Source organism: Heliangelus exortis, chromosome 21 (assembly GCF_036169615.1).
Source record: "Heliangelus exortis chromosome 21, bHelExo1.hap1, whole genome shotgun sequence".
Taxonomy (NCBI): Eukaryota; Metazoa; Chordata; class Aves; order Apodiformes; family Trochilidae; genus Heliangelus; species Heliangelus exortis.
Window position 1 is genome coordinate 5,377,116 of NC_092442.1, and position 11,567 is coordinate 5,388,682.

Genomic DNA, 11,567 nt, shown 5'->3' on the forward strand with positions numbered 1-11,567 from the left:
GGACAGACGCCTTGGATCATCTTGGTCAACTTCAGGAAATTTCTCTGCTTCATCAACCCCAAAGCAGCAGCAGCTCAGGGCACTGTCCAGGATGTGCCTGGACCTCATGTGTGGGCAGGGCTGGACTCTTCCCCTCAAGGTGGGCACCACAGCCCTGGGCTCAGCCCCACAGCCAGCTGAGCTCAGCTGTGATGCCCAGGGGAGCTGCCCTCGTTAAAAACACCCCAAGTAATTGGTGTGGTGCTTTTTCATCACAGTTCCAAGAAGAGCCTGTGTTGTTCTGCACTGACCTGAAATGATTTGTCGGTGGCCAGTTCAGCTGTGGCGGGGGACGGTGTCTGCTCCCATTACAGCTTTCCCTTCTGATCTGAGCCTGGTTTCCCTGGTTTTATTCCCAAAGAAAAGGGGTTTTGTTCATGCTTCTCCTTCAGCAGGAGGAGATTTCCAAAGGAGCAGTCACTTTGAATCAAAATCTTTCCCTTCCAGATGGGCTGGTGTGATCTGGGGAGTTTTTTGCCGGCTTCATGTTGAATTTGTCCCAGATGTGACTTGGATGAGGTTGGATGAAATGGACTGTGAGTGAGGCTCAGGAAAATCCTGCCCTTCTTGACCACATGCCTGCACAGGAGAGCTTCAGCTGGGAGATGCTGCAGAGCAGTCATCTTCTTCGATGGTGAAAGGTAGGAATGGAGAGATCTCTGCCATTATGGGAAAACTTCCAAGTTGGGCTCTGTAGCCAGCTGCCCCATGTACCCATCCCTCTGTGTGCTTCCTCACCTCCTCCAGGCAAATGTCCCCCCTTCTACCCACATTAGAAAGCTGGGGAGAGACTTTTTATAAGGGCAGGTAGTGATAGGACAAGAAGTGATGGCTTTGAATTGGAAGAGGAAAGATTTAGGTCAGATATTAGGAAGAAAGTCTTCACTATGAGGGTGGTAAGACCCTGGCTCAGGGTTGTGGCTGCCCTGTCTGTGGAAATGTTCCAGGCCAGGTGTGGATGGGCCTTGGAGCAACCTGAGCTAGTGTGAGGTGTCCCTGCCCATGCAGGGGTTATGGAACTGGATGATCTTGAAAGTCCCTTCCAACCCAAACCAGTCTGAAATTCTGTGTTCCAGCTACTCTCAGGCTGGTGAACAGGGCATAGACTGACCCTGAGCAAAGGAGGGATCTCAGCCTGACTCTGGGGCTGTTCCTCTCTTGCACCAACATGGTTCTTGTTCTGCTGAATGATAGAAAATGAGAGAGATCTGCTTTGGGATGGTCACATAACCCTCAGTGAAGGGCAAGCCAGCCCTTGCTGGGCACATGAGCACTGCTGAGCATCAATTCTGTGCCCAGAGCTCCATCCAAAGAGCTCAGGGCTGTTGTTGTTTTCCAGCAGTCTGGGGTATCCCACCTGATCACAGCACTTAGTGCTGGTGCTGTGCCCGGGTTTGCTCCATCCCAGGGTGCTGCTCATGGTCACAGGGGCAGAGCCACAGCTTGGCCTTCTCCTCCATGAACTGCCACCCTTCCAGGAAGGTGCTGGGAAGGTTTCTGCAGCAGAGAGGAAGCCCCAGTCCCTGCTTTTGTGGTTGAAGAAAGAGTTTTGATGTACATCGTGGGATTTGCAGAGCAGGGGGAGGGTGGTGGAGGAAATGGCAGCTAGGAATATTGGGGGTAAAATAACATCAATAATGAAACAAGAGCAAGAAGGAAATCAGCCAGAGCTGATTTAAGATTCACTTTGAAAAAAAACTCTTCCCCTTCAAGGGGAACACGTGCCTGCCCCTCCAGCACCATCATGCTCCCTTGGAGGAGGTGTTTGGGCAGGGACTCTGGGATTCCAATGCGTTTGCAGCAAAAGGCAGTTTTGCAGTGCCCAGTGGGGAGGACTGGGGGTCCATCCCTGCTCCTCCTGCCCTTTTACACCTTGACAAGTGGTGTGTGGGGCCATGGGTGGCTCAGGGCTTTGCCTGGGGCACAGGCAGAGCTGCAGCTTGAGGGAGTCCCTGAGAAGGTTCTGCAGTGAGTTCCAGGGTGAGGAATGGCCTTGGTGTGGGAATCCAGGCACATTCCCTGGGAAGAGCTTCAAAGGCTCTCCATCCTTAAATACCTTTCCTCCTGATAGCCTCTGCTTTGCATTTTCCTTTTACAAACACCTCATAATCACACTAATTAATACGTTCTAGGATAACTCTTCCTGGCTTCCATCAAATTTAAATCAGCATTTATTAGCATAGTGCTGTGTCTATGTTGTTTGTTAGTCTGCCATAACCTTGTACTTCATTACAAACCTGGGAACTATTTTAGAACCAAGCTGAGGAGCAGTGAGCTGTGACTGGGGTGCCTGCCTTTATTTTCTTCCCTGATCCTTGAAGCCCCTCTGGCTATCCCAGCATCATCATGCCCATGTTGAGCCCCAGCCTGATAATTCATAGTCCATATTTGCCCTCCAGGCATTTAGGCAAAGCTTGGAATCCTGGTGGTGAAGCCAAGACAGTCTTGGTTGACCTCACCTGCTTCATCATAGGGATGCTTTGGGTTGTCCTCCCCAGTGTGTTTCAGTGATGGTTTTATCCCACCCAGGTGCCACATCCAGGCTGCCCTTCCCAGGCCTTTCCTTCTCCCTGGAAAGTGATTCCATGAGGTGAGTAGAGACTGCCTAACGCTGTTCAAAATGACTCCTTGTTGCTAAAAAAAGGGGATTTTGCCCTTTGTCCCTTTCCTCTTCTTGCTGTCCTTTCCCTCATGCCAGCAGCTGTGATGGAGAGAGCTGGGAATGGGGTGGGGTGGGCACTTGGGTGGCTTTTACCCTCTGAGCCCATCTGACAAAGCTCAGATCCCCTCTGGCTCTGTCCTGGGGAAGTCCCAGGGAGAAGGAGAGTCTGGGGAGGGGGTTGGTGGGATGGGAGGCTGCATCCTTTCCCCCCTTACCCCCACCTGCCATATTTCACAGGCTGGGGGGGAAAGTGAGTGTTTAATCCCTTTGACAGCCTCATTTCTGTGGTGAGAAGGCTTGGAGGCTCGATGACACAAATCACTCAAGACTTTAGCCTTAAGGTCTGAGCTCCCCTGCCCTGTCCCCCCACTCAGCAAATGCAGAGAAGGTACAAGGGGGAGTGTTGGGGTGGTAACTGAAGAGTCATAAGGATCCTTTTTAGCACAATGTACTCACATCCCCTGAGGAAATTCCCACAGCAAATCCCAGCCCTCCCTCCCCTTCCTGTTCCCAGCAGCCACTGTGATGGATCCTTGGTGTCATCCCCAGCCCCCCCGTGCTGGGCAGGTCAGGCAGCTGTGCCCCCAGCACTGGCCAGGGCACGGGGTAAGAGTCAACCAGATAACAGTCACCCTCATTAATCTTAATTAGAGGTGCCAGGGAGGGTCAGAGTGGATTGACCCCATTGCATCTCAGCTGTCGGATTGGGGTCCCCGCGGGGCTGAGCCCCCCTCAGTCTGGGTGCTCCCCACAGGTTGTGGGGATGGGGTGCATCCCCCTGGGAAGGGGCAGAGAGGTAGGAAAGAAATAGAGAGGAGGTGTGCAGAGATCTATTTAAAATAAAATAACATAAAGTAACATGTACATTTGAGCAGTACCCTTGCTAAGGCAGCTGCTGTCTCCTCCTCCCCTTCTGTCCCAATAGCTGCAGCTCCAGGGCCACCATCACCCTTCACAACCTGATGCAGAAGCCCCTGGATGGGCTAGAAAGCAGCATTCATTACAGCACCACTCCAAGATTTAATGCTATCCTGGTTATTTTCCAAGCTCTGGCTGTTTGCACAGAAAATCTTGGAGGCTTTTGCCTCTGGATAGCACCTTCCCCCACTGCTGTACTTCCCCTTCCCAAAATATTCATGGGGCTTTTTCCCAACTGTCTGGCCAGTTAGAAGGGCAAAAAAATGATCAAACTCCACCAGCTGCTGGGTGCACGGGTGCTCTGCTGCTGCTTTAGCTCTATCAGCTTGGAAAATGTATCCTTCAATCAGTTTAAGCCTCTAGGCTTGATGTAATTTTACTGCTGCCTTCTCTCTAAGGTACTTTTACAGCTGCTATCTCAAAGTATTTACAGACAGGGAGAGCAGCAAAGTGAGAAGAGATTTTGCTCAGTTTGTCCCCAGCAACAGGCAGCAGCTTGAGGGTTGGCAGATGGGACTTTTCTCCTTGTGATTTGGTGAGATCCCTTCTGCTCACTGTCCCAGGTAGGAGCCTGGGACATCAGGAAAGCCTCCAGCTTTGGCAGGATCTGAGGCACTTGGAATTCAGGAGAGACCTACAAGCTGTTTGGTCTGAGATCTACAAGGCCAGGTTGGATGAGGCTTGGAGCAACCTGGTCTAGTGGGAGGCATCCCAGCCCATGCCAGGGGTTGGAACTGGATGATCTTGAAAGCCCCTTCCAACTCCAACCAGTCTGGGATTCTGGGATTCTGATAGGGCTGGAGATATTTTCACCCAGAAATTAAATTTCAAGGGGATGGGCAATGGGTGGGAGCTTGGCTGTGTCTGCACTTTGTGTACAAAGACATTCTGGGATGTGTTCAGGGACCCACAAGCACATGTGCAGGGATTTTAGCCCAATTTATGGCCACAGAGCCCAGTGTGCAGAGCTTGGAGGTGTCCACACACCTGTGCCTCAGTTTCCATGCCCTGTGCACAGAAGCTCAGGACCTTCCTGCTGGGACTGCCATGGCTGGTGGGCCAGCACAGGGGATCCTGTCTGCTTCTGAAGAGCTGAACCCAATTTTATTTGCAGCACCAGTGACAAAGGAGCAAGAGGAGCTCACTTGGACCTTTGCATCCCTGACTTGGCTTTACCCAGGCAGGTGTCCAAGCAGGTTTGGTGGATCTCGTGTCTCACACTGGTGCCTCTGGTCTCCATCTGGATGCAGTCAGCCCAGCTGCTTTGCCTCTGCTTGCTGCTGACCAGCTCTATTTTTTTTTTTTTTTTTTTTTATCCCTCTGCTGGTGGGATTGCTGTTCTGTGATCCCATTTAAAATCATTGATTTACCACAGAGTCCTCAATAAGCAATTTGGAGCAATTGAAGCTGTTATCCTGCTCTAGATCACATGGTGCTGGGAAGAAGAGGGAGGAGGGAGGTGAGAAAAGGAGAAAGGAGAGGGAAAAGAAGATAGAAAAAAGCCTCCCTGGAGCAATTACCTCCCTGGTAATTTGGCTGAGTTCAAGCCCTTGCACTCAGCCTGAAACACATCAAGGTGACACCACTGTTGTCCCTGATGGCACTCACCCCACTTCCCTTGCCCACCATCACCTTTGTCTGTACCTAGATTTTGGGGTTTTTTTATTATTGTTGTGGGGTTGTCTTTTTTTTCCCTGCTGGATGGCAGTGTTTGCTGAGCCTAATCCTGAGGAGCACCAGTGTCCAACAGGTCCCTGCAGGCACCTGGGGTGGGGAGAGGGGGTTTAGGGGGTTTAGGTCCCCCCCATGGAGCTTTCTCTGCTTTTAGCTGTTTCTGTGCCTCCTGGTTAGTGTCCAGAGTGTGAGAAAATCTGATCAGCAAAATGGAGAGGGAAGGGGAGGTAATGTGTAGACCTACAGAGAAGAGGCACAACCTTTAGTAGCCACTAGAGAACCCACAGTGGGACTTGAATCTTGCAGAGGTGACAATGGGTGTGGGTGAGCTCAGCCCTCCCCAGGTGCTTCTGTGTCTCCAAACTCATGTTCTTGAGCACTCCAGAAACCTACAAACCAACCTACAAACAGCATTTTTGTCCTCTCCACTACAGATACCATCCAGAGAATCCTCCTCCTTCCCAAAGCAATCCCAGGAACATTTGTCAGCATGGCATGAGCAGCAATTATTCCTCATTTTCTTTAACTGTGTGTGCAGGTGAGTTGGGAAAACTGCTCTCTAGGTTGTTGTGTGTCCCCACCAAGATTAAAACTGGGGAGATGTTTCTGAATCTTCTCAGCTGAGTCCTGGGACATGGATCTCACTGGTGAAATGGAAAGAAAGGGGCTCCCAAAAAGGGACAATATTGTTTCCCTGGCATTGATCAATGCTGAGTTTTTGCTGGCTCAGCAGTTTGAGCCCCTGGGTTTCATCAGCAGAGTGCTGATCCTTGGCTAATTGGATTTGCCATCATTAGTGTGATCTGTGCTGCCTCCAGCTCCTCCTTCCAGGGTCCCCCCCTGCTCTCAGCAGGGATGGGGGAGCCAAAGGAGCTGAATCCCTGGAAGGCCAGGGTGGGCAAAGCATCCTGGGGGGGGTTGGGCCATCAGGTCCCTGGTAAACAGTGGTGACCAAGCTAGAGCTGGAGAGAAGTTTGGGCTGAAGTTTGGGTTTATTTGCTCTAAGGCAGCTGTGGCCTGAAGGACAGAGTTAGACCCTGAAAATCTGGAGAGGGGAGGGGGTGTGAAAAATGGCTGTGATTAATTAGTAATGAATATTTAATTAATTAGGCTTCATCTGAGGCTGCAGCCCTGAGCCTACATTGTCACAGGATTCCCAGCAGGGATAAGGATGCATTAAGGTAAACTGAGGCACAGGGGGGTGAAGCCATTTCCTGCAGTGCTGCCCAAGGGAGCTCTGGGACACTGGGGCTCTGCATCCTCTCCCCATCCCATGGGATGGTGACAGAGGTGCTGTTGCCATCCCCAGTTTGATCTTCCCAGTTGAAGCCTTCCATCAAAGCTGAGCTGTGGGTCCCCATCCTGTAGAGCAGTTCCAGGTGCTCACCTCAAAAGCCAAATATTTGGGAATGTTCCCTCCTGGGGGGAAGGTGAAGGGACCCAGCACTCTTGTTTCCAAGCCTGGCCAAGAGGAACCCTGTGAGAGGGTGTGCAGCAGAGCCTCAGCAGATGGGAGGGCAGATGAGATGCTCTTTGGTGACCTCTAAATCCAGGAACTAACAAAACTGGGGCCTTTCTTTGGCATCTGCTGCCTGCCCTGCCTGGCTGGGCTGTGCAGACAGGAGTAGCTGAATTTAGCAAAGCACCAGCTGGGCAGTCCCTGCGTCCCTCTGGGGGAAATGATCTCCAACCCCAGGAGCCCTCCACATCTGCTCCAGCCCTGTCAGCTCAGACCTGGCATCACCAGACAGAGTGGTGCCACCCGGCTGTGCCAGCAGTGTCCCTGGCACTGGCTGGAGCCAAAAATTCCAAGGGGTGTCCTGCAGAGCAGCACAAGTCCCACTGTCCATAGAAAGGGCCAGGGAATTCCTAGAAAACAAGGAGAAACTCATGCCAGGTTCCTAAAAGCCTTTTGGAGACTCCTGATGCTCCCAAATGGTTTGGGGATCTGTGTCCTGCTCCCCACTATGATCCAGCTCCCCTACTGCTGTCCCAAGGAATATTTTAGCAGCAGGGATGGATCCCCAGTTGCCAGGAGCTTCCTAGCACAGAGAAGAAACCCCAAAAGTTTGGGATCTGATTGGCTTTCCTATTCCTGCTCCCTGGGGCCACTGGGGAAGCCCATCCTCAGCTCCAGCTGGGCTGGGGAATTTCCCTCCTCTTTCCCCTGGGAGAAATCTTTGCTGAGCCAGGCAAAAGCTTCTCTGAGAGCCCCCAGAAATAATGGTGAAATTATCCAAGGAATTCTCCTGGAACTGTGCAAATCCTGCCCAGTTAATGGCAACAGCTACGGGGGGGTTGGCATCACCCAAATCCTGCCTTGACTAAACTTCCTGGTGGGAGGAGGTGGCTGCAGAAAAGCTTTTCTTATCCCTTGTATTCCCAGAAAATTCTCTCCCAATGTCAGGAATATCCCTCCATCCCCAGGCAGGACCGCGGAGGGTGGAGGCAGCATGGTGGGACAAGAGCAAGGATGGCAAAGCAGTCAGGGCCTGCACAAACTCTCGGGTGTGGTGGTCCCTGTCCTGGGCTGGAAAGTCTCATCCTGGGGACATAGGCACAGATGGTAGGGCTGGGATGTGCTGAGGTGGGATTTGGGGAGGGGGCTGGAGCTCCCTGGGGCTGCTGGCGGTCAAGAGAAAACCCAAAGCATGAGAAAATAATGGGGAAGATCATGGGGAGTGGGGTGGACAGAAGATAAGGAGGAGGGGGAGCCTGGGACATGGCTGGGCTGACTTCAGCAGAAGAGAATTCCTTTTTTTCACTCTCCTTTGCTCACTGCTCTAAGTTACTCGGATGCTTTGGGGGAGTTGGTTGTTTTGTTGTTTTTTTTAAAACGTGTCTGATTTTCTAGGGAATTTTTTAAGGCAGGAGCAGGGGGCCCAAGCATCCCCCTAGGAGGTGAGGGGTTGAGGGGGACCCATCCCCTGCTCTGCCTCCTCTTCACAGGTGGTTTGTGCAGCCTAAAATGCTGCATTAAAATGCAAATTTGTCCCTGTCTGCTGGGAGCAGATAGTAAAACACTAAACAGGAAAGAGGCAGCAGAGAATAACAGAGAGTAGCACGGGGGGAGCTGGAATAGAGGCTCCTTTTTAATTATTTTTTCCTTTCTTTATCTTTCAGTGAGGTTTGGCTGTTTGGTGGGACGTTATTTAATGAGATCTGAAGCAATCAGGGAGAAGGTGCTGGGTTTGGACTGGATGGGTGCTGGGGCACAGGTGGCTGGTGGCTGCAGCTTGCATCACACCATCTCCAACTGCTCTCTTGGGTCTTTTTTATTGTTGTTGTTGTTGTTATTAATTATTATTATGAGTGTTGTTACTATTCCATGTTCTGGCTGATCATTCCTGACAGGAAAAAACAAAATCTCAGTCACAGGAGTGCAGAGGACAAGCTGGGGAAGGGACCAGGCACCACCAGCACCTTCCCACTTTCCTGGGGTTTATCCCCAGCATTTTGACTGCTGCCTCTTGCTGTGTTTGCTGATGGACTTCAAGGGCATCAGGAACCCAAATAAACTGAGTGAGTGGTGACCCTAATACCTAAGGGGGTCTGGTGGAGGGCTGGGATGCTCAGGGGCAAGTGTGTGTCTTTAGAGGTGCTGCCTGACACGAGGGGCTTTGCTCAGGTCCATAGCTTTGTGTCAGCCCACACAGGGGCTGCACACATATAACCTTCATATATATGCATATATATATGCATATATATATATATAATATATATAATATATATATATAATTATATATATATGCATATAAAAATATATATGCACACACATATTATACTTGCATATACATATATATGTCTAAATTATAAAGGTATGCATATGTATGACCTATCAACATATAGATATTTTTATATCCATAAATAGCCAGCTCTACAGCTGCAGAGGTTTTGCTCTCTTCATTCACAAGTGAAGCCACCCTGAGCAGGGCTCTCACCCACCACCCCCTGTCTTTGTGAGCTGCAGCAGGGAAGGAAGGAGTGAGGGATGCTGGCAGGGATGGGCAAACCCACTTTTAGGGTGTGTGGGCACAAAACCCATCATCCATCCCTGCTAACAGCTTCCCTGCTCCATGGGCACTGCCTTCCCAAGGGTTCTTGGAGATCTCAGCTGGATCCATCAGCCCAGATGGGAAGTGAGAGGCTGGAAAAGCACTGCTGCTGGTGGGTGTCAGAGCTTGGGTGCTGCTGCAGCCAAGAGGAGGTGGTGGGTGAGCAGGGAGGGGGGGGCAGCAGAAAGCAGCTGGGAGAAGGGGGCAAAGCTCTCAGCTGCAGGGACACCCCACATCCAACCTGGCCAGGCTGCCTCCTGCCTGATATCCATGGATCTGTGTGCATCCCTCACTGCCTTCCACCTTCACAGCCCTTGGGACACTCGCAGATCAGGAGGTGGGTGCTGCCAGCTCTTATTGCAACTATAAAATTTTATTATACACTTTTCTTACCTTTCCCCCTTCCTTTTCTTCTCTCTCTCTTTTTTTTTTTTTTAGGTCAAATATTCATGTATGTTAATTTGAGGAGGTTTGGCAGCTCCAAGCAGGGAAATCAGCTGTTATTAATTCTACTGCTTGGAGCCACTATCAGCTCAGTCGTTCAGCCAGACCTGGGCCCTTTAGATAACAAGGCAGAGTAAAACCCAAGTGCAACAGTTGCCCAGCCTTTGAGCACATCTCCATCTCCCCAGGTATGTATAGAAGTTGATAAATAGTATAAAAATCAGCATAGAGCTATCAGGTAAGTTTTAAGGCCACTTGGGGTTGGGGGGGGAGAGAGAAATTTGCATTGTCCCAAAAACTGATAATGCTTCCAAGAGGCTTTCTGAAGACCTCCCACCACCATGGGCTGCCACTTCCCTGTCAGGGAAACTGAGGCACAGGGACCAGCAAGGATGGGGCTGCAGCCTCACCTGGTCCCTGCCCCTGGTCTTTGACCAGGCTGCCCAAGAGGGGAGGATTTTGGAGGGGGAAGTCCTAAAGCCACAGCTTTAAACACTCTGAAGTGTTCAGAGTTTAGGTGGGGATCAAAGCAGAGCCAGCCCCCCCCCCCCAGCAGACCCCACACCCACAAGGGTGCCCCCCAGGTCCCTGGGAGCCCCCACCCTGGGCACCAGAGTAGAGATACAGCCCAGCACTGCAGTACCCTTTGGGTTTGGATTTTTGTTTCCTTGAGTTTTGCTGGGTTGTTTTTTTTTTTTCTAGTCTTTTATTTAAGAAAAAAAAAAAAAAAAAAAAAAAAAGAAAAGAAAAATGAAAATTAAAAATTAAAAAAAAAAAAAAAAAAAGAGACACAGTGGTGGGTAACTTCCAATCCAGAAATAATCCCCTGCCAACCTCCACCTCCCCCCCTCCACCGGGTGATGCCCGGGGGGGGGGGTCCCCTTCCCCACATGCTTGGTGCCCACAGCCAGGACCCCCACCCCTGGTACCCGGGTGGTCCCCTCAGGGCTGACCTGGCTGAGGGTGGGAGATGGGGTGGCCCTGGGCTGGGGGGGCTCTCAGGTGAGTGGGAGGGGCTGGGAGCTGCCACCAGCTTGGGGATGAGCAGGGGGACAGTGGGGTATGGCAGTCAGAAGGCACCACAGAGGCTAAGCCTGGCTCCCAGCATCCCCACTGGGCTGGGAACTGGGAGACCCAGGCTGTGGGTGTCCCCACCCAAGCTTGGTTCCTCCCAAAACAGTGAGGAGCCCCAGCACCACCTCTCAGCATCCCAGCACCAGGGGGGGGGGAGCAGAAGAGCTGGGGGTCCCAGCAGGGCTGTTGGGTGGGGACCCAATGCTGGCCCTGCTGGCAGCAGGGGGACAGGCAATGGTGAGCAAGCAAGGGGTGCTGGTTGTCCCCAGACTGTCCCCACCCCCGGGACACAGCCCTTCTTGGGTAGAGGAGGGGAGGTCAGAGGCAGCCACATAGTCCCCAAGGGATGGCAAACATCACCCTTACCACCCCATACCAAAGGCAGTGGGGGTGAGGTGGGCATCTGGGCTGGGCTGCAGGGAGTCATGGGGACAGCAGTGCCCCAAACCCATGGCCATGGGGCTCCAGCCCCCCCACCCCAGCAGCCACCTTCCCCTCCTTCCCCACCTGCCATCACCCACAGCGTGGGGCAGGGGGTTCCAGAACCCCTCAGCAGCCCTGGGGCAGCAAATCCCTGAACTCACCTTCAAAATTGTGCAACCAAGTGCAGCAAAGTCGAGGGGGGGGATGGTTGCCTTTGGAGGCACCCACCCACCCCTCTTCCCCTGGGCTCCAGGGAACAGGGGGGAAACTTTGGGACA

The 11,567-nt window shown here is 52.0% G+C and overlaps 1 long non-coding RNA gene across 1 annotated transcript; it reads left to right on the forward strand.

Annotated features, from left to right (window-relative positions):
- Positions 1 to 425: 425 nt before the first annotated feature.
- LOC139806025 (uncharacterized) lies at positions 426 to 8,731 on the forward strand. Its single transcript, XR_011730079.1, has 5 exons — positions 426 to 680; positions 2,569 to 2,629; positions 5,728 to 5,831; positions 6,404 to 6,474; positions 8,648 to 8,731. It is a non-coding gene; the product is annotated as an uncharacterized lncRNA (long non-coding RNA).
- Positions 8,732 to 11,567: the final 2,836 nt, after the last annotated feature.